Source organism: Anomaloglossus baeobatrachus, chromosome 5, assembly GCF_048569485.1.
Source record: "Anomaloglossus baeobatrachus isolate aAnoBae1 chromosome 5, aAnoBae1.hap1, whole genome shotgun sequence".
NCBI lineage: Eukaryota > Metazoa > Chordata > Amphibia > Anura > Aromobatidae > Anomaloglossus > Anomaloglossus baeobatrachus.
Genome location: NC_134357.1, coordinates 20,780,364 through 20,804,115, shown reverse-complemented (window position 1 = coordinate 20,804,115; position 23,752 = coordinate 20,780,364). Strand labels below are relative to the sequence as shown.

Here is a 23,752-nt window from a genome sequence, read left to right as displayed (position 1 = left end):
GAAAAAGGTCAGATCAGTTTTGGAGGTGAAGCAGAGTGGAAGCAGGCCTGTGTGTCAGGTCTGCAACAAACTGACAGGTGCCAGGGTAGGAGCCTGGGCACCTTTGGCTAGGAGGCATACGGAGGCCTCTGCCTGCAGGGGTCGGTAAGCTGGCTCGGTGGAACCGTGGTGGACCGGGACAGGGTAGTGGCCCACCGGTACCAACCCGGGGAACCAACTGGAAACCGGAGCACAAAGGGGGGTACTCAGGAAGCTACTGGGGGCTAGCTAATTAACTGATTGCAGACAGGACTATAGGTCCTTTCCCACCCAAAGTCCCGACTGAAGACAACAGCCCAACGAGGGGGATAGAAAGCCACCGCACAGGCAGAGAGATCCCACGGGCCAGCGTCTGCGGGCAAAGGGCTCCTCCGACAATCACAAGCCGGGGAGTGGACTCCTGTATTGCAAGTTCAGGTAGTCCATCATCACACAAACAGGTGCAAGAGAAAGGCAGAGACCACCAACCGGGTGGGGGACCAGACTGCAGCCAGCTGCGGGCACCGACCACCATCACCTTGGTTTACCAGAGACTTGCGTGTGTCACTAATTGTGAGTACAACAGTGTCCCCCGGCTGCACATCTCCCTGCACCGCCCAACTACCCCCCCAACGGGTCCCGGGGCCACCATCACTACCCACGGTGGGGTTAACATCTTGCTGCGTAACATCTCCCCCAGGTGCCCCGTAACTGCAGCGGTGGTGTCCACCTTCACCACATCCCGTGGGTGGCGTCACGAACTCAAACACGGCTCCGGCCGTACACCTACGTCCCCAAACCCCCAACCCCTTTTAGATCGGAGTGACCACAGGGCCCCCGGGTCCGGAGACGCTCGAGCAACCCACTGAAGGTCCGGACCTGAGTGGCTCGGCTGCTGAGCACGGGGCGGCACATATACCATCATGAGGTTACACCTTCATTCCCCCAGCAGTTATTAGTCACAACTGGGAATCAGGTGACGTACATAACTATTTATACTGATACTAGAAGGTGGCCGGATTCTACGCATCGGGTATTCTAGAATTTACGTATTGTGTAGTTAATGTATGATTTTTGTTATATATATATATATATAGATGTTGTTGTCTGTAGTTACCAAGTGTTTGTGTAGGGCGCTGTACATGTTCTGGGTGTTGTCTGGGTGTGGCGGGGGGTGAGAGCGGTGTTGTTTGTGTGTTGCGTTGTTTGTAGAGCGCTGTGTGTCTGTATCATTGTGTATGTGTGTTGCGCGGTTTGTGTGGGTGTGGTGTGTTTTGGGGGGAGGTATGTTTTGTGCAATGTGTGTGTTGCGCGGTATGTGCGTATATTTGTGTGTGCCGCGGTGTTTGTGTGTTGGGTGTTGTGTGTGCGGCGTTGTGTGTGTGTGTGGGTGTCTGTGTAGGGCAGTGTTTGTGGTTCCCAGTGTGTGTGTGGTGTGTTGTGCAGTGCGTGTGTGGCAGTGTGTGTGTGTGTGTGTGTGTGTTTTGGGGGGAGATGTGCACCCCCCATCGTGCTCCATCCCCCATGCTGCGCACCCCCATCATGCTCCATCCCCCATGCTGCGAACCCCCCATCGTGCTCCATCCCCATGCTGCGCACTCCCCATCGGGCTCCATCCCCCATGCTGCGCACCCCCCATCGTGCTCTATCCCCCATGCTGCGCACTCCCCATCGTGCTCCATCCCCATGCTGCGCACTCCCCATCGTGCTCCATCCCCCATGCTGCGCACTCCCCATCGTGCTCCATCCCCCATGCTGCGCACTCCCCATCGTGCTCCATCCCCCATGCTGCGCACTCCCCATCGTGCTCCATCCCCCATGCTGCGCACCCCCCATCGTGCTCCATCCCCCATGCTGCGCACCCCCCATCGTGCTCCATCCCCCATGCTGCGCACTCCCCATCGTGCTCCATCCCCCATGCTGCGCACTCCCCATCGCGCTCCATTCCCCATGCTGCGCACTCCCCATCGTGCTCCATCCCCCATGCTGCGCACTCCCCATCGTGCTCCATCCCCCATGCTGCGCACTCCCCATCGTGCTCCATCCCCCATGCTGCGCACTCCCCATCGTGCTCCATCCCCCATGCTGCGCACCCCCCATCGTGCTCTATCCCCATGCTGCGCACTCCCCATCGTGCTCCATCCCCCATGCTGCGCACCCCCCATCGTGCTCTATCCCCCATGCTGCACACTCAGCATCGTGCTCCATCCCCTATGCTGCGCACTCCCCATCGTGCTCCATCCCCCATGCTGCGCACTCCCCATCGTGCTCCATCCCCTATGCTGCGCACTCCCAAACGTGCTCCATCTCCCATGCTGTGCACTCCCCATCGTGCTCCATCCCCCATGCTGCGCACCCCCCATCGTGCTCCATCCCCCATGCTGCGCACTCACCATCGTGCTCCATCCCCTATGCTGCGCACTCCCAAACGTGCTCCATCTCCCATGCTGCGCACTCCTCATCGTGCTCCATCCCCCATGCTGCGCACTCCCCATCGTGCTCCATCCCCCATGCTGTGCACCCCCCATCGTGCTCCATCCCCCATGCTGCGCACCCCCCATCGTGCTCCATCCCCCATGCTGCGCACTCCCCATTGTGCTCCACAGTCACACATCAAACATTAAACACGCACACATCTGATCGCATACACTCACACACACACCCCACTTCTCCCTGTGCCCACCGGTGGCCGGTCCCAGCAGCTGTGCTGCACGTCGTGCTCCTCTGCTGACACTCACAGATCCGATCGCATACACTCACACACACACACTCACACACATCCAATCGCATACACGCACTGACACAATCACAACATCCGGAGATACCACATGCTTCCGGCCATGTGATCCTCTGGCAGGTCCTGGAAGATCACTGCACAGTATCGCCGCCGAGAAGCAAGCGATATCACGGGATGTTGTGAGTGTGTGGATGCGGTGTGTGTGTCTGTGTGGGTGTGTGTGTGCGTGCGTGCGTGCGTTCCGCCGCTGCAGGACCTTGATGCGCTCACCTCGTGTGGGGGCGGAGCCTGGGCGATCGGCCAATCCGTGCGGGGGGGCGGAGCCTGGGCGAGGAGAGCGGCCAATCCGTGCGAGGGGGAGGAGCCTAGGCGATCGGCCAATCCGTGCGGGGGGCGGAGCCTGGGCGAGGAGAGTGGCCAATCTGTGCAAGGGGGAGGAGCCGAGGCAAGTGGCCAATCCGTGCGGGGGGCGGGGCCATGGTGAATCCGTGAAGCCGAGCGGCCAATCCGTGCGGGGGGACGGGGCCATGGCGAGCCCAGCGGCCAATCCGCTATTTGTCACCGTAAGCACATGGCCAATCCGTGCGAGGGGGGGCGGACCCGAGGCGAGGCGAGCGACCAATCCGTGCGGGGGGGAGGAGCCGAGGCGAGCGACCAATCCGTGCGGGGGGGAGGAGTCGAGGCGAGGCGAGCGGCCAATCTGTGCAGGGGGGCGGGGCCATGGCGAGGCCAGCAGCCAATCCGCTGTTTGTCACCGTAAGGACACAATTTTGGAGCAAGACAGACAGACAGACAGACAGAATAAGGCAATTATATATATAGATTACAGTAATCAGGGGGTATAAATGATTGTGATGTAATTGTCTATGCCTAATCAAGGTTAGCATGTGAATGGTTATTATTGTCACTCCCTATATGACTGTTTATAATACACTTTTGTATAATTCAGTGTAATATACACTGTCCGTGTTGCTATATTGTTGTATGCGGTATAGCTTACCCCATTTTTTGGACTTTGTTGAATTTTAATTATGTAAATTAGTAAAGATACATTTTTTATTGAATATTGGGTTAGTGCCACTGTATTCTCTGCTTCTAATGTAATCACAGTGGTCCCCTGCACTTCACTACAGCTCTGGGTCTGGGTCCTATTTCAAATACATTCTGAGGTAAACCTCAGCTTGTCCAATGAGGATCACCACTTATATACCATGAGCGCCCGGTCATGTGACTCCTCCCACACATGTGACTGATCACATGACTGTGACATCACCGCAGGTCCTGTAGCACAGAGCAGCCGTATCCAGCGTGCGGCTCTGCTGCTGCGGAGGAGGAGGTAGGTAATTACCGTTACCGGACGCAGGGATTTTTAACCCTTTCAGAAACGACCTTATGGACACTTTTTTTTTATCCAATGTCTCATTCCTGGAGGCAGAACGTCCTTATTTTTCCTTCGATGTCGCTGTTTGCACCGTTTTCTTTGCCGGACGTGTTGACTTTTTCCATGTTGTCATTTTATTTGCAATATAAAAGCGTTCTTCATCTCGACGGACAGTCTTTTGTATTACTTATATGCATATATTTGGGGCCAAAATGAGTTAACTAAGAATCTGTCAGTGAGCGCATTCCGACAGGGAGGTTGTAACTCGTTCTCTGAGCTCTTCATGGCTGATTTATGACCACAGGCTCAATCAAAGCTGAATGTCTGAGAAAACAAAAGCCTAAAGAAGCAAAACGTTGCAAAATCTAATATATATAAAGCTGAATGTGTGTGTATGTATATATAATATACATATATATATATATATATATATATATATAATATATATATATATATATATATATATATATATATATATATATATATATAATGTGTGTGCATGTATGTGTGTGTATGTGTCTGTGTATATATATATATATATATGTGTGTGTATGTGTCTGTGTATATATATGTATGTGTGTATGCGTATGTGAATGTGTGTGTGTCCGAGATTGTCATCCGCACCGTCGCATTTACATTCACAAAATTTTGCACAGACACCTCATGTGACCCAGGGAACGTCGTAGACTATGTTTTGACAGGAAAATTTCACCAGGCACTTTACAGTTACTCTCCAAAAAATATGCCTCCATTATAGTAAATGGAGCCTGGAACTACAGGTCATTAATAGGAGCTGTGATTGGTTGCTGTAGGAACAAAAGACATTCATAGTATAAGAAGCTTATGTGTGAGGTAATAAAATGGTGGGGAGACAGAGAGAGACAGACAGTGAGACAGACAGAGATAAACGGTGAAAGAGACAGACCTGGAAAGAGACAGACCTGGAAAGAGACAGATGGGGAAAGAAACAAAGAGACAGAGGCAGACTGGGAAAGAGGCAGACTGGGAAAGAGGCAGACTGGGAAAGAGGCAGACGGGGAAAGAGGCAGACGGGGAAAGAGGCAGACGGGGAAAGAGGCAGACGGGGAAAGAGGCAGACTGGGAAAGAGGCAGACTGGGAAAGAGGCATTCTGGGAAAGAGGCAGACTGGGAAAGAGGCAGACGGGGAAAGAGGCAGACTGGGAAAAGTAGTCTTTTACTAGGCATTGCCCCCACTAGTCAGATTCCTACTCCACACTGATGAGGGGCAAATACCCCGAAACGGCTGTCGGTGGATGGATACCATGTTTGGTATAGGTGGTCTCCTTGACTGGAGACTGCCCTTCCCGTGGTTGTTCCTTCCCGGTGAAATACCTGGCTAGTTTCCTGCCAGCGTTGAGAAACACGTGATGGTGTCTCCGCGGCTTTCTTATTTGCATACTTCCCAGGGGGCAATGCTCTAGAATCACTGCGTTGAGAAACACGTGATGGTGTCTCCGCAGTGGATATGTTGATCTCCCTAAGGTCAACAATGCTTGCTTAAGTTTGGGAAAGAGGCAGACTGGGAAAGAGGCAGACGGGGAAAGAAGCAGACGGGGAAAGAAGCAGACGGGGAAAGAAGCAGACGGGGAAAGAAGCAGACGGGGAAAGAGGCAGACGGGGAAAGAGGCAGACGGGGAAAGAAGCAGACGGGGAAAGAGGCAGACTGGGAAAGAGGCAGACGGGGAAAGAAGCAGACGGGGAAAGAGGCAGACTGGGAAAGAGGCAGACGGGAAAAGACACAGACAAAGAGACGGGGAGACAGATGGGGAAAGAAACAAAGAGACAGAGACAGGCAGACCTGGAAAGAGACAGACCTGGAAAGGGACATTAGGAGCACATTACTTGGCCAATTTAGTTTAATCTGTGTGGAATATCTGTGGTGTTGAAATAGATGTTGTGAAATGCTTCTATTAGCTTAGTTTTTGCCTTTTAATAGTTACATTTCTATTTGTTTTGTGGTTTTTGTGTGCAGAATACATTTTTGTTAATACATTCTATTTTGTTAACAGCAGTTATTAACCCGGGTGAAGCCGGGTAGTACAGCCAGTATGTAATAAAACCTAATAGCAAACATGATTTGTAGCCCCAAATGTGTGCATTTAAGTAAACAAAAACAAAAAAGTTCCCAGAGATGGACATCCCCTTTAAGTGATGTTACTTTGATTATACGGTTTGATAAATGTTAACGTTGCTAATTAAACTCGTTTTTTAGGCAATTGGCCGGACTTTTCTTTATGTTTAGAAATTATGACTATTAAATTCTTATTTCTTTTTATCCCTTTAGGAGCGGTCATCGTCCTGCACAACTCCAGCTGCTGTGAAACTACAACTTCCAGCATGTCCTGACCAGAGAGGAGAGAATCGCTTCAAGGTAAATCGAAATCGCGAAATTGAGCATTTGCAGCCGATTTTTCTGCACCAAATACAAAGCGCTGGCAGCAAAAATCCTGTGTAACATATGCACATTTTGTATTAATTTTTATGAGCTTTTTCAGTGCATTTTACTTGCATTGTTTTCTGTATTCATTTGAATGGGTGACAAACGCTGGAAGAATTGACTCGCTGCAGATATTAAAAAAACATTTGTTCAATTCCACCAGGGAAAAAAAGGAACGTCTGTGTTCACTTTGCTGTTGGTGTAAAATGTGTAATTTTTTTATCCTTGGGGAAATGCATCATGTGAAGGGGCCCTAAGGGGTACTTTGCACACTACGACATTGCAGGTGCGATGTTGGTGGGGTCAAATCGAAAGTGACGCACATCCGGCATCGCAGGCGACATCGTAGTGTGTAAATCGCTTTTGATACGTTTAACAAGCGCAAAAGCGTTGAAATCGTATGATCGGTGTAGCGTCGGTCATTTCCATAATTTCGGAAGGACCAATGTTACGATGTAGTTCCTCATTCCTGCGGCAGCACACATCGCTGTGTATGAAGCCGCAGGAACAAGGAACATCTCCTACCTGTGTCCTGCGGGTCACATCGGCAATGCGGAAGGAAGGAGGTGGGCGGGATGTTTACGTCCCGCTCATCTCCGCCCCTCCGCTTCTATTAGCCGCCTGCCGTGTGACGTCGCTGTGACGCCGCACGACCCGCCCCCTTAGGAAGGAGGCAGGTCGCCGGCCAGAGCGACGTCGCAGGGCAGGTAAGTGCATGTGAAGCTGCCGTAGCGATAATGTTCGCTACGGCAGCTATCACCAGATATCGCAGCTGCGACAGGGGCGGGGACTATCGCGCTCGGCATCGCAAGCATCGGCTTGCGATGTCGTAGTGTGCAAAGTACCCTAAGGGTATGGGCACACTGTCATTTCTTTGTCGCTCCATTGGGAGACCCAGACAATTGGGTGTATAGCTTCTGCCTCCGGAGGCCACACAAAGTATTACACTGAAAAGTGTAACCCCTCCCCTCTGCCTATACACCCTCCCGTGCATCACGGGCTCCTCAGTTTTATGCTTTGTGTGGAAGGTGGCACACATCCACTCATGCATTCCCATTTTAGTCAGCAGCAGCTGCTGATTTTATCGGATGGAAGAAAAGAGGGCCCCCACAGGGCCCCCGGCATGCTCCCTTCTCACCCCACTACGTCGGCGGTGCTGTTAAGGTTGAGGTACCCATTGCGGGTACAGAGGCTGGAGCCACATGCCGTTTTCCTTCACCATCCCTTAGAGGCTCTGGGAGAAGTGGGATCCTGAGCGGTCATCCATTCACTGGGACCGGGCTCCCTCCGCAGCCCCTGGGGGAATCTGACGGACAGGAGACTGAGTATCCTCAGGGACAGGGCCCTGCATCTAAAGGTACTCTGTGTCCCCATGGGGACTGTGCATGGAGCGCTTGTTTCACAGACGCTGCAGCAGCTGCTGGTTTGTGAAGACCGGGACTTCCGCGCCGACCGAGCCTGTTTGTCGGCCACGGTATTAAATTTAGTCCCCGGCTTCATTGCGGCCTAGTACCATAACTCCCGCCCCCGGGCCTGCCAGTCAGGGGTAAGGGCGGGACGGTCGACCTGACGTCGGCAGTGAGGGCTGGAGCATACTTTAGGTTTCCTCCCCCCCCCTCACTGATCACTGTGGGGCCCCAGATTCCCGCACTTTACTAGTCGCCGCCCACGGCTCCCTCCTCCCCTGAGAGCTCCGGCAGCCATTTTTACACACATTCTGCCGGTGGAGGATTTCAGGAACGAGCTCTGCAGCTCTGGGAGACCTAAGGCAGGGAATCTGGTGGACACACACTCCGCTTTGGGCGGTCGGTAAGCCACAGCGGTCACCCGGTGCTGGTCCCCCTAGGGTGCCGGAGTATATATATATATTTGTATATATTTTCTCTGTTCGGCCGGGTTGTTTACTTTTGGCTATATACCCTCAGTGATCACTCTCCTAGGAGACAACAGCATGTCGTCCACAAGGAGCAAGGGCGCTAAGGCAAAGGGTTTTTTTGCAACCTGCACCTCTTGTGGGGCTATGTTACCTGCGGGTTCCACCTACCCTCACTGTGAGCAATGCTCGACCCCTGTTGCACTTGCTCAGCCGGAGCCTCGGTCACTAGTGGGCCCCTCGGATCAGGCAGACCCTCCTGCTCTCCCTGTCCAGGCGGCAGGGACAGAGTTTGCAGTTTTTGCTGAGAAACTCTCTGAGTCGCTTTCACAATCCATGGCTCAGTCTATGGACAAATGGTCTGCCAAGCTACTAGTAGCCTTGCAGTCCAGACCGGTCCTTACACAGGCCCCGGGCACTGTTGGATCATCGCCTCTAGGCCCCTCTCGGTCTGCGCCGCAGCGTGCTCCTGGGGTGGCCCCTAGGTCTCACGTGGAGGACTCCTGCACGGACCACAGTCCCAGACCGGCTAAGCGGGCTCGCTGGGAATCTTCCCCGACTTCCTCACGCTGCTCGGGGCCTCAGCTTGAGGACTCTCTGGAAAACGAGGCGGACGTCGCAGCTCAGGGCTCTGACCCTGACGTTGCCCTCAATCTTGATACACCTGAGGGGGACGCCTTAGTAAATGATCTTATATCGTCCATTAACCAGGTGCTAGATCTTTCTCCCCCACCTCCACCTATAGAGGAGTCGGCTTCGCAGCAGGAGAAACACCAGTTTAGGTTTCCCAAACGTACACGGAGTGCGTTTTTCGATCACTCTAACTTCAGAGATGCTGTCCAGAAGCACAGAGCATTTCCGGACAAGCGCTTTACTAAGCGCCTTAATGACACACGTTACCCCTTCCCCTCTGACGTAGTTAAGGGTTGGGCTCAATGTCCCAAGGTGGATCCCCCAGTCTCCAGATTGGCGGCTAGATCTGTGGTATCGGTTGCAGATGGCTCATCGCTAAAAGATGCCACTGACAGGCAGATAGAGCTCCTGGTGAAATCCATCTATGAAGCCACAGGCGCGTCTTTTGCCCCGGCCTTTGCAGCCGTGTGGGCACTCCAAGCTATCTCAGCTTGTCTGTCTGAGATTAATGCGGTAACACGTACCTCTGCTCCGCAAGTTGCGTCTTTCACTTCTCAGGCGTCGGCTTTTTCGTCCTACGCCATGAACGCCGTCCTGGACTCTGCTAGCCGTACAGCGGTAGCATCCGCTAATTCGGTGGCAGTCAACAGGGCCATGTGGCTACGCGAATGGAAGGCAGACTCTGCTTCCAAGAAGTTCTTAACCGGTTTGCCGTTTTCTGGCGAACGATTGGATAAAATTATTAAGGAATCCAAGGGAAAGGACTCGTCCTTACCCCAGTCCAAACCGAAGAGACCTCAGCAACGGAAAATATAACCGAGGTTTCGGTCCTTTCGGCCCTCAGCCAAGTCCCAATCCTCCTCGTCCAACAGGCCGGAGAAGGGCCAGAGGAACTCCTATGCGTGGCGGTCCAAGTCACGCCCCCAAAAAACCGCCGGAGGCACTGCCTCCAAGGCGGCCTCCTCATGACTTTCGGCCTCCCCGAACCGCATCCTCGGTCGGTGGCAGGCTCTCCCGCTTTTGCGACGCCTGGTGGCCACATGTCCAAGACCGATGGGTGAGAGACATTCTGTCTCACGGTTACAGGATAGAGTTCAGCTCTCGTCCTCCGACTCGTTTCTTCAGAACATCTCCGCCCCCATCTCGGGCCGGCGCACTTTTTCAGGCTGTGGGCGTTCTGAAGACAGAAGGAGTGGTGATTCCCGTTCCCCCTCAGGAACATGGTCACGGCTTCTACTCCAACTTGTTCGTGGTGCCAAAGAAGGACGGATCATTCCGTCCCGTTCTGGACCTCAAACTGCTCAACAGGCATGTGAGCACCAGAAGGTTTCGGATGGAATCTCTCCGCTCGGTCATCGCTTCGATGTCACAAGGAGACTTCCTAGCATCAATCGACATCAAGGATGCTTATCTCCATGTGCCGATCGCACCCGAACATCAACGCTTCCTGCGTTTCGCCATCGGGGACGAACACCTTCAGTTCGTGGCACTGCCTTTCGGCCTGGCGACAGCCCCACGGGTCTTCACCAAGGTCATGGCATCCGTTGTGGCGGTCCTACACTCTCAGGGACACTCGGTGATCCCTTACTTAGACGATCTCCTAGTCAGGGCACCCTCCCGGGTGGCGTGTCAACACAGCCTGACCGTCGCTCTGGCGACTCTCCAGCAGTTCGGGTGGCTCATCAACTTCCCAAAATCCAAGTTGACACCGACCCAATCACTGACGTACCTTGGGATGGAGTTTCATACTCACTCAGCGGTAGTCAAGCTACCGCTGGACAAACAGCTTTCGCTGCAGACAGGGGTGCAATCTCTTCTTCGGGGTCAGTCACACCCCTTGAGGCGCCTCATGCACTTCCTGGGGAAGATGGTGGCAGCAATGGAGGCAGTGCCCTTCGCGCAGTTCCATCTGCGCCCACTCCAATGGGACATTCTCCGCAAATGGGACAGGAGGTCGACGTCCCTCGACAGGAACGTCTCTCTTTCCCTTGCAACCAAGACGTCACTTCAGTGGTGGCTCCTTCCCAACCCTCTGTCGCAGGGAAAATACTTCCTACCCCCAACCTGGGCTGTGGTCACGACGGACGCGAGCCTGTCAGGGTGGGGAGCGTTTTTTCTCCACCACAGGGCTCAGGGAACCTGGACTCCGATAGAGTCCTCCCTTCAGATCAATGTTCTGGAGATAAGGGCAGTGTATCTAGCCCTAAAGGCGTTCCATCGGTGGCTGGAGGGCAGGCAGATCCGCATACAGTCGGACAACGCCACGGCGGTCGCGTACATCAACCACTAGGGCGGCACGCGCAGCCGTCAAGCCTTCCAGGAAGTCCGACGGATTCTGCTGTGGGCGGAAGCCACAGCCTCCACCATCTCCGCAGTTCACATCCCGGGCGTAGAAAACTGGGAAGCAGATTTTCTCAGTCGTCAGGGCATGGATGCGGGGGAATGGTCTCTGCACCCAGACGTGTTTCGAGAGATCTGTCGCCGCTGGGGAACGCCGGACGTCGATCTCATGGCGTCACGGCACAACAACAAGGTCCCGGCCTTCATGGCACGGTCTCAAGATCACAGAGCTCTGGCGGCGGACGCGTTAGTTCAGGATTGGTCGCAGTTTCGACTCCCTTATGTGTTTCCTCCTCTGGCGATGTTGCCCAGAGTGTTACGCAAGATCAGATCCGACTGTCGTCGCGCCATTCTCGTCGCTCCAGATTGGCCGAGGCGGTCGTGGTACCCGGATCTGTGGCATCTCGCGGTGGGTCAGCCGTGGGCGCTTCCAGACCGCACAGACCTGCTGTCACAAGGGCCGTTTTTCCATCTCAATTCTGCGGCCCTCAACCTGACTGTGTGGCCATTGAGTCCTGGCTCCTAGCGTCGTCGGGTTTATCTCAATTACCTCACTCCGAAGAGTGTCGGAGCTGGCAGCGCTGTCATGCAAATCCCCTTTCCTGGTTTTTCACCAGGATAAGGTGGTTCTGCGTCCTGTCCCGGAGTTTCTCCCTAAGGTGGTATCTCCTTTTCATCTCAATCAGGATATCTCCTTAACGTCGTTTTGCCCTCATCCAGTTCACCAGTGTGAAAAGGATTTGCATTCATTAGATCTAGTGAGAGCACTCCGGCTCTACGTGTCTCGCATGGCGCCCCTGCGCCGTTCAGATGCGCTCTTTGTCCTTGTCGCTGGCCAGCGTAAGGGGTCGCAGGCTTCCAAGTCAACCTTGGCTCGGTGGATCAAGGAACCGATTCTTGAAGCCTACCGTTCTTCGGAGCTTCCTCTTCCTTCGGGCCTGAAAGCCCATTCTACCAGAGCCGTGGGAGCGTCCTGGGCATTGCGACACCGGGCTACGGCTCAGCAGGTGTGTCAGGCAGCTACCTGGTCTAGTCTGCACACTTTCACGAAACACTATCAAGTGCATACCTATGCTTCGGCAGATGCCAGTCTAGGTAGGCTAGTCCTTCAGGCGGCGGTTGCCCACCTGTAGGAAGGGGTCGTTTTCGGCTCTCTTTTATTGAGGTATTCTTTTACCCACCCAGGGACTGCTTTTGGACGTCCCAATTGTCTGGGTCTCCCAATGGAGCGACAAAGAAGAGGGGAATTTTGTTTACTTACCGTAAATTCCTTTTCTTCTAGCTCCTATTGGGAGACCCAGCACCCGCCCCTGTTCCCTTCGGGCTGGTTGTTCTTTTGTGTACACATGTTGTTCATGTTGAATTGTTCTTTTGGTTCATGGTTTCAGTTCTCCGAACATCCTTCGGATTGAATTTACCCCAGACCAATTTATAAGTTTCCTCCTTCCTGCTTTTGCACCAAAACTGAGGAGCCCGTGATGCACGGGAGGGTGTATAGGCAGAGGGGAGGGGTTACACTTTTCAGTGTAATACTTTCTGTGGCCTCCGGAGGCAGAAGCTATACACCCAATTGTCTGGGTCTCCCAATTGGAGCTAGAAGAAAAGGAATTTACGGTAAGTAAACAAAATTCCCTTCTTTTCAGGTACGCCGCAAAAAAATAAACATGATGCCCATCAATGTAAAAACGGTTCTGCTGTGCATGATTGGTAGTTTATTCTTTCTTTTATCCTCTTCAGCGTTTGAACACCATTAAAGGGGATCTCCACTACTTGGACGACCCCTTTTTAGTGCCCATGTTTGGCCCCAATTAAAATCGGGTATGTGCACGCGCTGCAGATTTGGTGCGCACAGCAGTTCAGATATGTCATAGAGTTTGCTGGCTTCAGAATATACAGATATTGGTTCAGATTTCTCAAAAAAACACATTAAAAAACGCAGTGTGTGCACGTAGCCTTATACGCACCTCCACTGTTGGCCCTCGCATTCCCGGAGCTCACCTGAGGTTTTGACATCCCGCACACCCAATCACCGGCTTCCCTCTCTCCAACTTTGGACAAATGATTAATGAACAGGAAGGACGCAGCTCTCACTTAAGCGCTAACGAGATGTCGTTGGGGTCACGGAATTCATGACGCACATCCGGCCTCGTTAGCGACGTCGGTGCATGTGAAACGCAGGAACGACCGTTAACGATCAAAATTACTTACCTAATCATTGATCATTGACACGCCGTTCCTTTCCCGATTATCGTTGCAGGACGCAGGTTGTTCATCGTTCCTGCGGCAGCACACATCATTACATGTGACACCGCAGGAATGAGGAAGGACATCGTACCTGCAACCGCCCGCAATGAGGAAGGAACGAGTTGGGTGGGATGTTCGGCCCGCTTATCTCCGCCCCTCCGCATCTATTGGGCGGCCGCTTTGTGACGCCGAACGAACCTCCCCCTTAGAAAGGAGGCGGTTTGCCGGCCACAGTGACGTCGCTAGGCATGTAAGTGACGGGTGTTAGCGATGTTGTGCGCCACGGGCAGCGATTTGCCCATGACGCACAACCGACGGGGTCGGGTGCTTTCACCAGCGACATCGCTAGCGATGTCGCTGTGTGTAAAGCCCGCTTTATACTCACCTCCACTGTTGGCCCTCGCATTCCCGTGACTCACCTGAGGTTCTGACATCCCGCAAGCCGCATGCCCAATCACCGGCTTCCCTCTCATCCAACTTTGGACAAATGATTAATGAACAGGAAGGACGCAGCTCTCACTTCCTGTTGAGCGATCCCACGTCTGAACCTGGGGAGAGAGAAGATGGCGATGGATGATTGGGCTTTGGGCACATAAGAAGGTACAACCTCACATAAACACCGGGAACATGGGTGCAGACACCGCTGGAACAGCGCCAGCACCGGAGGTGAGTATAAGCTTCTTATTTTAACAGGGCCAAACGTGGAGAACGAGAAGGGGTTGTCCTAGTAGTGGACCATGCTCATTCTCGAAAGTACGGAGCAAAGAAGAAAAACGTCTGGGGAAAAAAACAATGGCAAAGACTTTTCAGGGAAATGAGCGCCGACGTCTTCCTGAAGCTGTTTCGCCAAAACAGAACACAAAGTTGTATGACTCGGGCACATACACGCTCCCGGTCCTTTGGGGCGGCGCCGCTCTTATGAGGTCCCGGTGATTTGAGCGTTTCGTGTCATAACCATAGAATAATTTTCTTGAATAATCTGTAATTCCGGCTGAATTCTATTTTTATGCAAATGATGAAAAGGAGTCAGTTTTTTTTTACCTTTTTGACACCCACAGGTTTTTTTTGTTCTTTACATAGAATATTACATTTGTTCATCTTCTTTATTCAGGTCCCTACAAAATAGGATCCTCTCGGGAGACTGAACTGTCCAGGATGGATGGGAACGGAGACGGAAAGATGGCGGAGAGGATATTACACCTCACCCTAGAGATCCTCTTCCGGATTACAGGAGAGGTGAGAGACTCTGGTGACGTCACACCATTATCTATGACTAGAAGGTGGCCGGATTCTAACGTATCGGGTCGTCTAGAATGTGTATGTAGGGTAGCAGAGTGAATAATAAGGTAATGAATGGGCTGGAGGGGTTCGGTTGAATTTAGTATTCTTATAATTGTGTATTGGTTTTAAAATGACAAACAGAAGGAACAGTTTTAATAGATGAGTTTAATGTTTAATGATGTCCATGGCTTGTAATGAAAGAAGGCCATGAACAGTGTAAAGTTAAGTAAAAATATGCTAATGCTGTGATGTGGCCCCATGCTGGTATGTGCCCCCATCATGGTGCAGCCTGCAGTTGCCCACTCGTGTCCGGATAGTGTGCGGCTGCCGGGTGATGCGATGCAAGACTCGTGTGAGTCATATGGTTCGTGTGAGCGCACCGTAAGGCCGGAGTCACACTTGCCCGAGTCTTGCATCGCACCACCCGGCAGCCGCACACTCTCCTGACAAAAGCGGGTCGGCTGCATGTAGTTCCGCATAACTTTACTGATGGTTGCTTTTGTGTTGCATTCATGTGCTGACGGTGGTTCTCGCGCTGCACTTATGTGCTGGCGGTGGTGGTTCTGATCTCTTGCACATGTAGAAATCCATAACATAGTTCATGGCTTTGTTGAAAGCTAATCTCAACTCCCTAAGTTTTGAGTATTTCTATGAGGAGGATTTGGTGAGTTTTTCCTCCAAAAATTCAGTTTAAATTAGTGTGATTGGTTTTTTTTGTTTGGTTTTTTTTTTAGCAAAAACTGAGCAAAACTCTCTAAATCCTCCTCAAATAATTAAAACTTGCTTCTGGTGATGTATTAGTGTTCTGATGGTGGTTCTAGTGATATATTCATGTAAGTACCCCTTTAAAAAAATGTTTCCGGGCCTTGGGATTGGTTCAATATGACAATGTGGCCCTTGGACCAAAATATGTTGTGCCCCTCTGCTCTAAAGGGACTATTAAATGCAGTAAAAAGTGAGAAAAAAAGTTTTCTTTGTCGCTCTATTGGGAGACCCAGACAATTGGGTGTATAGCTACTGCCTCCGGAGGCCACACAAAGTATTACACTTAAAAGTGTAAGGCCCCTCCCCTTCTGCCTATACACCCCCCGTGGGATCACGGGCTCCTCAGTTTTCATGCTTTGTGCGAAGGAGGTCAGACATCCACGCATAGCTCCACTGTTTAGTCAGCAGCAGCTGCTGACTATGTCGGATGGAAGAAAAGAGGGCCCATACTTGGGCCCCCAGCATGCTCCCTTCTCACCCCACTTTTGTCGGCGGTGTTTGTTAAGGTTGAGGTACCCATTGCGGGTACGGAGGCTGGAGCCCACATGCTGATTCCTTCCCCATCCCCTTAGGGCTCTGGGTGAAGTGGGATCTTATCGGTCTCCAGGCACTGAGGCCGTGCTCCATCCACAGCCCCTGGGAATCTGCTGGACATGGAGCGGAGTATCCTCAGGGACATGGCCCTGCTACGTTGAGGTACTCTGTGTCCCCGTGGGGACCGCGCACAGACACACGGCAGCACTGCTGGGTGTGTTAGTGTGCCAGGGATGGCGGCGCTGCCCGCACTGGTGCCATCGCACACTACAGCGTGCTGGGTGTGTTAGAGTATTGGGGGACTGCCGCGCTAACCGCCGCTGCCATTTTTATCTCAGGCGCGGCTGGGACTTGTGGTGCGCCGGGGACTTCCGCGCCGACCAGGGCTTATATGCCGGGCCGCGCTTATCACTCTAGTCCCCGGCTTTTGCGGCCTTCTCTCACTTCGTTACCGCCCACTGGCCTGCCAGTCAGGGTAAGGGCGTGACGCTGCACAGCACGGCAGCGCTGAGAGATGGAGCATACTTTGCATACTCCACCCCTCTCACTGTACACAGTGTGAAACCGGATTCCCGCACTTTCTGGGGCACGCCCACGGCCTCCTCCTCTACACAGGACGCCGGCAGCCATTCATGTCAGTTTTTTCTGTGACTGAGAAAAGAGACAAGTTTGGGAAGACCCTGGCAGGGATTCGGGTGGTCACACAACCGCTGTGTGCGGGCGGTAAGCAGCACCTGTGGTGCTGACCCCACTAGTGCCGAAATGCACATATAGATATATGCTTGTAAGCCTGTACAGCATGTACGGCTATACTGCCGGCAGGTTCCACGGACCCCAATTGTATGCAATGCACGGCCCTTGTGGAACTTACTCAGCCGGAGTCTCTGCTAATGGTCCAGGTGGTGGGGACGGAGTTTGCAGTATCTACTTCAGACTTTCTGAGACTATGGCTAAGATACTAGAAGCCTTGCAGTCCAGACCGGTCCCTCAGACCATGGGCTCTGTTGATTCATTGCCCCTGGTCCCCCCCCCCCCACAGTTGGTACAACAAGGTGCTCCTGGAGTGTCTCAGGGATCCCAGGGTGAGGGGTCTGACTCGGACCGCAGTCCCAGACCCCCTAAGCGACCTCGCTGGGAGCATCCCTCGACGTCACAGCATCATTCAGGGTCTCAGCAGGGACTCTCTCTATGATAAGGCGGAGGTATCTGATCAGGATTCTGATCCTGAGAACGTTCTCTACCTGGATACACCTGACTGTGACACCGTAGTGAACGATCTTACGGCGTCCATCAATCATATGTTGGTTATTTCTCCCTCAGCTCCTACGCCTGAGGAGTCAGCTTCTCAGCAGGAGAAGTTCCGTTTCAGGTTCCCCAAGCGTACATTGAGTGCGCTTTCTGGATCACTCTGACTTCAGGGAGGCAGTCCAGAACCACCAGGCTTCTCCAGATATCGTTTTTGCCTTAATGATACACGTTATCTCTTCCCTTTTGACGTTGTCAAGGGCTGGGTTCAGTGTTCCAATGTGGACCTCCTATCTCCAGCGGCTAAATCCTTAGTTGCAGTGGAAGATATGGCTTCACTCAAAGATGCCACTGACAGACAGATGGAGCTCTGGTTGGAATCCATCTATGAAGCTATTGCCGTGTCTTTGCCCCAGCTTTCGCAGCCGTCTGGGCGCTCCAAGCGGTCTCAGCGGCTCAAGCGCAAATTGAGGCAGTCACACGTATGTCTGCGTCGCAGGCTGCGTCTTTAACATCTCAAACGTCAGCGTTTGCGTCATACGCCATTAATGCTGTCCTGGACTCGGCGAGCCGGAAGGCGGTTGCGTCCGACAATTCAGTGGTAATACGCAGAGCCTTGTGGTTGCGGGAATGGAAGGCAGATTCTGCTTCCAAAAAGTGCCTAACCAGTTTGCCATTCTCTGGCGACCGCTTGTTTGGTGAGCGACTGGATGAAATCATCAAACAATCCAAGGGAAAGGATACATCCTTTCCTCAGGCTAAACCGATCATACCCCAACAGAGGAGGGGACAGTCGAGGTTTCGGTCCTTGCGGGGCGCAGGCAGGTCCAATTCTCCTCGTCCAAAAGGCCTCAGAAGGATCAGAGGAACTCCGACGCGTGGCGGTCTAAATCACGCCCTAAAAAGACCGCCGGAGGCGCCGCTACCAAGGCGGCTTCCTCATGACTTACGGCCTCCTCACACCGCATCCTCGGTCGGTGGCAGGCTCTCCCGCTTTTGCGACACCTGGCTGCCACAAGTAAAAGACCGTTGGGTGAGAGACATTTTGTCTCACGGTTACAGGATAGAGTTCAGCTCTCGTCCTCCGACTCGATTCTTCAGAACATCTCCGCCTCCCGAGCGAGCCAAGGCTCTGCTGCAGGCGGTGGGCATTCTGAAGGCAGAAGGAGTGGTGGTCCCGGTTCCTCTTCAGCAACAGGGTCACGGTTTCTACTCCAACCTGTTTGTGGTTCCAAAGAAGGACGGGTCCTTCTGTCCTGTTTTGGACCTAAAACTGTTCAACAAACACGTAAGGACCAGGCGGTTCCGGATGGAATCCCTCCGCTCCGTCATCGCCTCAATGTTCCAAGGAGAATTCCTAGCATCGATCGATATCAGGATGCTTATCTCCACGTACCAATTGCTCCAGAGCATCAGCGCTTCCTGTGCTTCGCCATAGGAGACGAACACCTTCAGTTCGCGGCACTGCCGTTCGGCCTGGCGACAGACCCAAGGGTTTTCACCAAGGTCATGGCTACAGTAGTTGCGGTCCTCCACTCTCAGGGTCACTCAGTGATACCCTACTTAGACGATCTGCTGGTCAAGGCACCCTCTCAAGAGGCATGCCAACACAGCCTCAACGTTACTCTGGAGATTCTCCAGAGTTTCGGGTGGATCATCCATTTTCCAAAGTCAAATCTGACACCGGTCCAATCGCTGACATATCTTGGCATGAGTTTCTTACTCTTCCAGCGATAGTGAAGCTTCCGCTGGACAAACAGCGGTCACTACATACAGGGGTACAATCACTCCTTCAAGGTCGGTCACACCCCTTGAGGCGCCTCATGCACTTCCTGGGGAAGATGGTGGCAGCAATAGAAGCAGTCCCTTTCGCGCAGTTTCTCCTGCGTCCTCTTCAATGGGACATCCTACGCAAGTGGGACAGGATGCCGACGTCCATAGACAGGAACGTCTCCCTCTCTCAAGCAACCAAAGCTTCCCTTCGGAGGTGGCTTCTTCCCACCTCATTATCGAAAGGGAAATCTTGCCTAACCCCATCCTGGGCGGTGGTCACGACGGACGCGAGTCTGTCAGGGTGGGGAGCGATCTTCTCCACCACAGGGCTCAGGGTACGTGGACTCAGTAAGAGTCCTCACTTCAGATCAATGTTCTGGAGATCAGGGCAGTGTATCTTGCCCTAAAAGCGTTCCAACAGTGGCTGGAAGGCAGGCAGATCCGAATTCAGTCGGACAACTCCACAGCGGTGGCTTACATCAACCACCAAGGTGGGACACGCAGTCGGCAAGCCTTCCAAGAAGTCCGGCGGATTCTGCTGTGGGTGGAAGCCACAGCACCCACCATATCCGCAGTTCACATCCCGAGCGTAGAAAACTGGGAAGCAGACTTTCTCAGTCGCCAGGGCATGGATGCAGGGGAATGGTCCCTTCACCCGGACGTGTTTCAGGAGATCTGTTGCCGCTGGGGGATGCCGGACGTCGACCTAATGGCGTCTCAGCACAACAACAAGGTCCCGGCATTCATGGCGCGGTCTCACGATCACAGAGCTTTGGCGGCAGACGCCTTCGTTCAGAATTGGTCGCAGTTTCAACTCCCTTATGCGTTCCCACCTCTGACACTGTTGCCCAGAGTGTTACGCAAGATCAGGTCCGACTGCCGCCGCGCCATCCTCGTCGCTCCAAAATGGCCAACGAGGTCGTGGTACCCGGATCTGTGGCATCTCACGGTAGGCCAACCGGGGGAACTATCAGACCGACCAGACTTGCTGTCTCAAGGGTCGTTTTTTCCTTCAGAATTCTGCGACCCTCAACCTGATGGAGTGGCCATTGAGTCCTGGATCCTAGCATCTGCAGGGTTATCTCAAGGGGTCATTACCACTATGAGACAGGCCAGAAAACACACATCTGCCAAGATCTACCACAGAACGTGGAAGATATTCTTATCTTGGTCCTCTGCTCAGGGAGTTTCTCCCTGGCCAATTGCCTTGCCTACTTTCTTTCCTTCCTGCAATTCGGTTGGAAAAAGGTTGTCGCTCGGTTCCCTTAAACGGACAAATCTCAGCGCTCTCTGTATTTTTTTCAGAAGCGCCTAGCAAGACTACCTCAGGTACGCACGTTCCTGCAGGGGGTTTGCCTCTTAGTCCTTCCTTACAAACGACTGTTAGAACCCTGTGATTGAACAGGGTGCTGATGGTTCTGCAGAAACCACCATTCGAGCCTATGAGGGATTTTTCTCTCTCACGCCTTTCGCAGAAAGTGGTTTTCCTAGGAGCAGTCACTTCACTTCGGAGAGTGTCTGTCGGGGCAGCATTGTCGTGCAAAGTCCCCTTCCCGGTGTCTCACCAGGTCAAGGGGTTCTGCGTCCGGTTCCGGAATTTCTCCCTAAGGTGGAATCCCCCCTTTCATCTCAATCAGGGTATCCGTACCCTCTGTTTGTCTTCATCCAGTTCACCAATGTGAAAAGGATTTGCACTTGATTAGATCTGGTGAGAGCACTCAGACTCTTCATCGATCGTACGGCGTCCCTGCGCCGCTCGGAAGCACTCTTGTCCTTGTCGCTAGCCAGCGTAAAGGGTTACAGGCTTCCAAAGCAAGACTGGCTCGGTGGTTCAAGGAACCAATTCTCTAGCTTATCGTTCTGCTGGGCTTACGGTTCCCTCAGGGCTGCAGGTCCATTCTACCAGAGCGGTGGATGCGTCCTGGGCTTGAGGCACCAGGCTACGGCTCAGCTTGTGTGTCAGGCGGATACCTGGTCCAGCCTCCACACTTTCACGAAACACTGTCAGGTGCATACCTATGCTTCGGCGGATGCCAGCATAGGCAGACGAGTCCTTCAGGCGGCGGTTGCCCACCTGTAGAAAGGGGCCGTTTTACGGCTCTATTACGAGGTATTATTTTACCCACCCAGGGATTGCTTTTGGACATCCCAATTGTCTGGGTCTCCCAATAGAGCGACAAAGAAGAAGGGAATTTTGTTTACTTACCGTAAATTCCTTTTCTTCTAGCTCTAATTGGGAGACCCAGCACCCGCCCCTGTTTTTTTGTATACACATGTTGTTCATGTTGAATGGTTTCAGTTCTCCGATATTCCTTCGGATTGAATTTGCTTAAACCAGTTTATTGGCTTTCCTCCTTCTTGCTTTTGCACTAAAACTGAGGAGCCCGTGATCCCACGGGGGGTGTATAGGCAGAAGGGGAGGGGCCTTACACTTTTAAGTGTAATGCTTTGTGTGGCCTCCGGAGGCAGTAGCTATATACCCAATTGTCTGGGTCTCCCAATTAGAGCTAGAAGAAAAGGAATTTACGGTAAGTAAACAAAATTCCCTTCTTTAAAATTATAAAAAAAAAAACCTATAAGTTGAAATCACCCCTTTTAACTCCATTAAATTTAAATAAATTTTTGTTAATACATTCTATTTTGTTAACAGCAGTTATTAACCCGGGCGAAGCCGGGGAGTACAGCCAGTCTAATATATAAAGCTCTGTGTGTGTGTGTGTGTGTGTGTGTGTGTGTGTGTGTATATGTCCGGGATTGGCATCTGCACCGTCGCAGCTACAGCCAAAAAATTTTGCACACTCGCACGTCTGGACCCCGAGAACGTCATAGGCTATGTTTTGAGGGGAAATTTTAACCCCGCGCTTTACAGTTATTCACCAAAAAACCTGCCTCCATTAAAGCGAATGGAGCTGGAAGCCAGAGTGCAGCCAGAACTTCAGAAGAATGCGCAGCCACGCCCTTATATGGAATGTTGGCGTGTCACAATGCAGCCAGGGAAAGAGACAGGCGCAGCCAGGGAAAGAAACAGACATAGACAGGGTAAGACACAGACAAAGAGACAGACTGACGGGGAAAGAGACAGACGGAAAGAGAGAGACAGGTTAAGACACAGACAGACACAGGGAAACAGACAGACAGGGAAGGAGAGGGAAAGAGACAGACAGGATAAGAGAGGGAAAGAGACAGACAGGGAAAGAGAGGGAAAGAGACAGACAGGGAAAGAGACAGACAGGGAAGGAGAGGGAAAGAGACAGACAGGGAAAGAGAGGGAAAGAGACAGAGAGATATATACAGAGGGGGAGACAGACATTATAATTACATTTCTATCTATTTGTTTTGTGGTTTTTGTGTGCAGAATACATTTTTGTTAATACATTCTATTTTGTTAACAGCAGTTATTAACCCGGGCGAAGCCGGGTAGTACAGCTAATATATAATATAAATTTAATCTTGATTGGTAAACAGCATAAGAAGAGAAAAAATTAAAATACCAGAATTATATTTTTTTGTTTGCTTTAACATTGCAATAAAATGTAATAGGCGATTAGACCATCATATCTACCGCAAAATGGTATCTGTAAAAATGTCAGCAATAAGACGTAAAAAAATAAGCCCTCACACAGCCCCACATCCCGAAAAATGGAAATGTTATGTGTCTTAGAAAATAGCGACCCACAATTTTTTCCTTACAAAATTTTCCCCACCAAATAAAAAGAAAAAACTATACATGTTTGGTAACTGCGTCGTCGTACTGACCTGGAGGATTATACCGCCGGGTCAATTTTACAATGTAGTGAACATGGTAAGTAAAAAAAAAAACAAATCTATTGTGGAACTGCACTTTTTTTTTTTTGTTTGCAATTTCAACGAATTTGGATTTTTTTTTTCCCACTTTCCAGTGCATCACATGATAAAACTAATTATGTCAATCAAAAATACTACTCATCTCGGAAAAAAACAAGCCCTCATACGGATGTGTGGAAGGAAAAATAAAAATGTTATTGCTCTTGGAAGAAGTCAATGAAAAAAAAAAACCAAACAAACATAAAATTGCAAGGTAATAAAGAGCTTGAAAGAGGTTGTATTAAGTCCTAGGAGACCTCAGAGTATCACACACACCTTCTCCCGGTGTATAGAGGCTTTGGATCACTTTTGATTGAAGACAAACTGATTTGCTTCTAAATGAATTTTTGGCCGCACCAAATCCAAATGAAATTTCTGGATATTCGCGCATCTCTATTGACTCTGGAAATGTCTGTAGTGATATTTATTACTGTGTCTCCATACACAGGATTACACGGTGGTGAAGAAGATCTCTAGTGATCGCTGTCAGGCCCCTGTGTCTGAGGGATGGGGAGGAACCATAAGCCCAATCCCTGGCCCTCCACCGCACCCCCGGATACATGAGGACATCAATGACCAGAAGATCTTAGAACTCTCCTACAAGATGATTGAGCTGCTGACTGGAGA

At 51.8% G+C, this 23,752-nt stretch overlaps 1 long non-coding RNA gene across 1 annotated transcript; it reads left to right on the top strand.

The window, feature by feature from the left end:
* Positions 1-4,022: 4,022 nt before the first annotated feature.
* Positions 4,023-23,266, top strand: LOC142310676 (uncharacterized). Its single transcript, XR_012754205.1, has 4 exons — positions 4,023-4,091; positions 6,442-6,528; positions 14,796-14,920; positions 23,182-23,266. It is a non-coding gene; the product is annotated as an uncharacterized LOC142310676 (long non-coding RNA).
* The last annotated feature ends 486 nt before the right edge of the window (positions 23,267-23,752 follow it).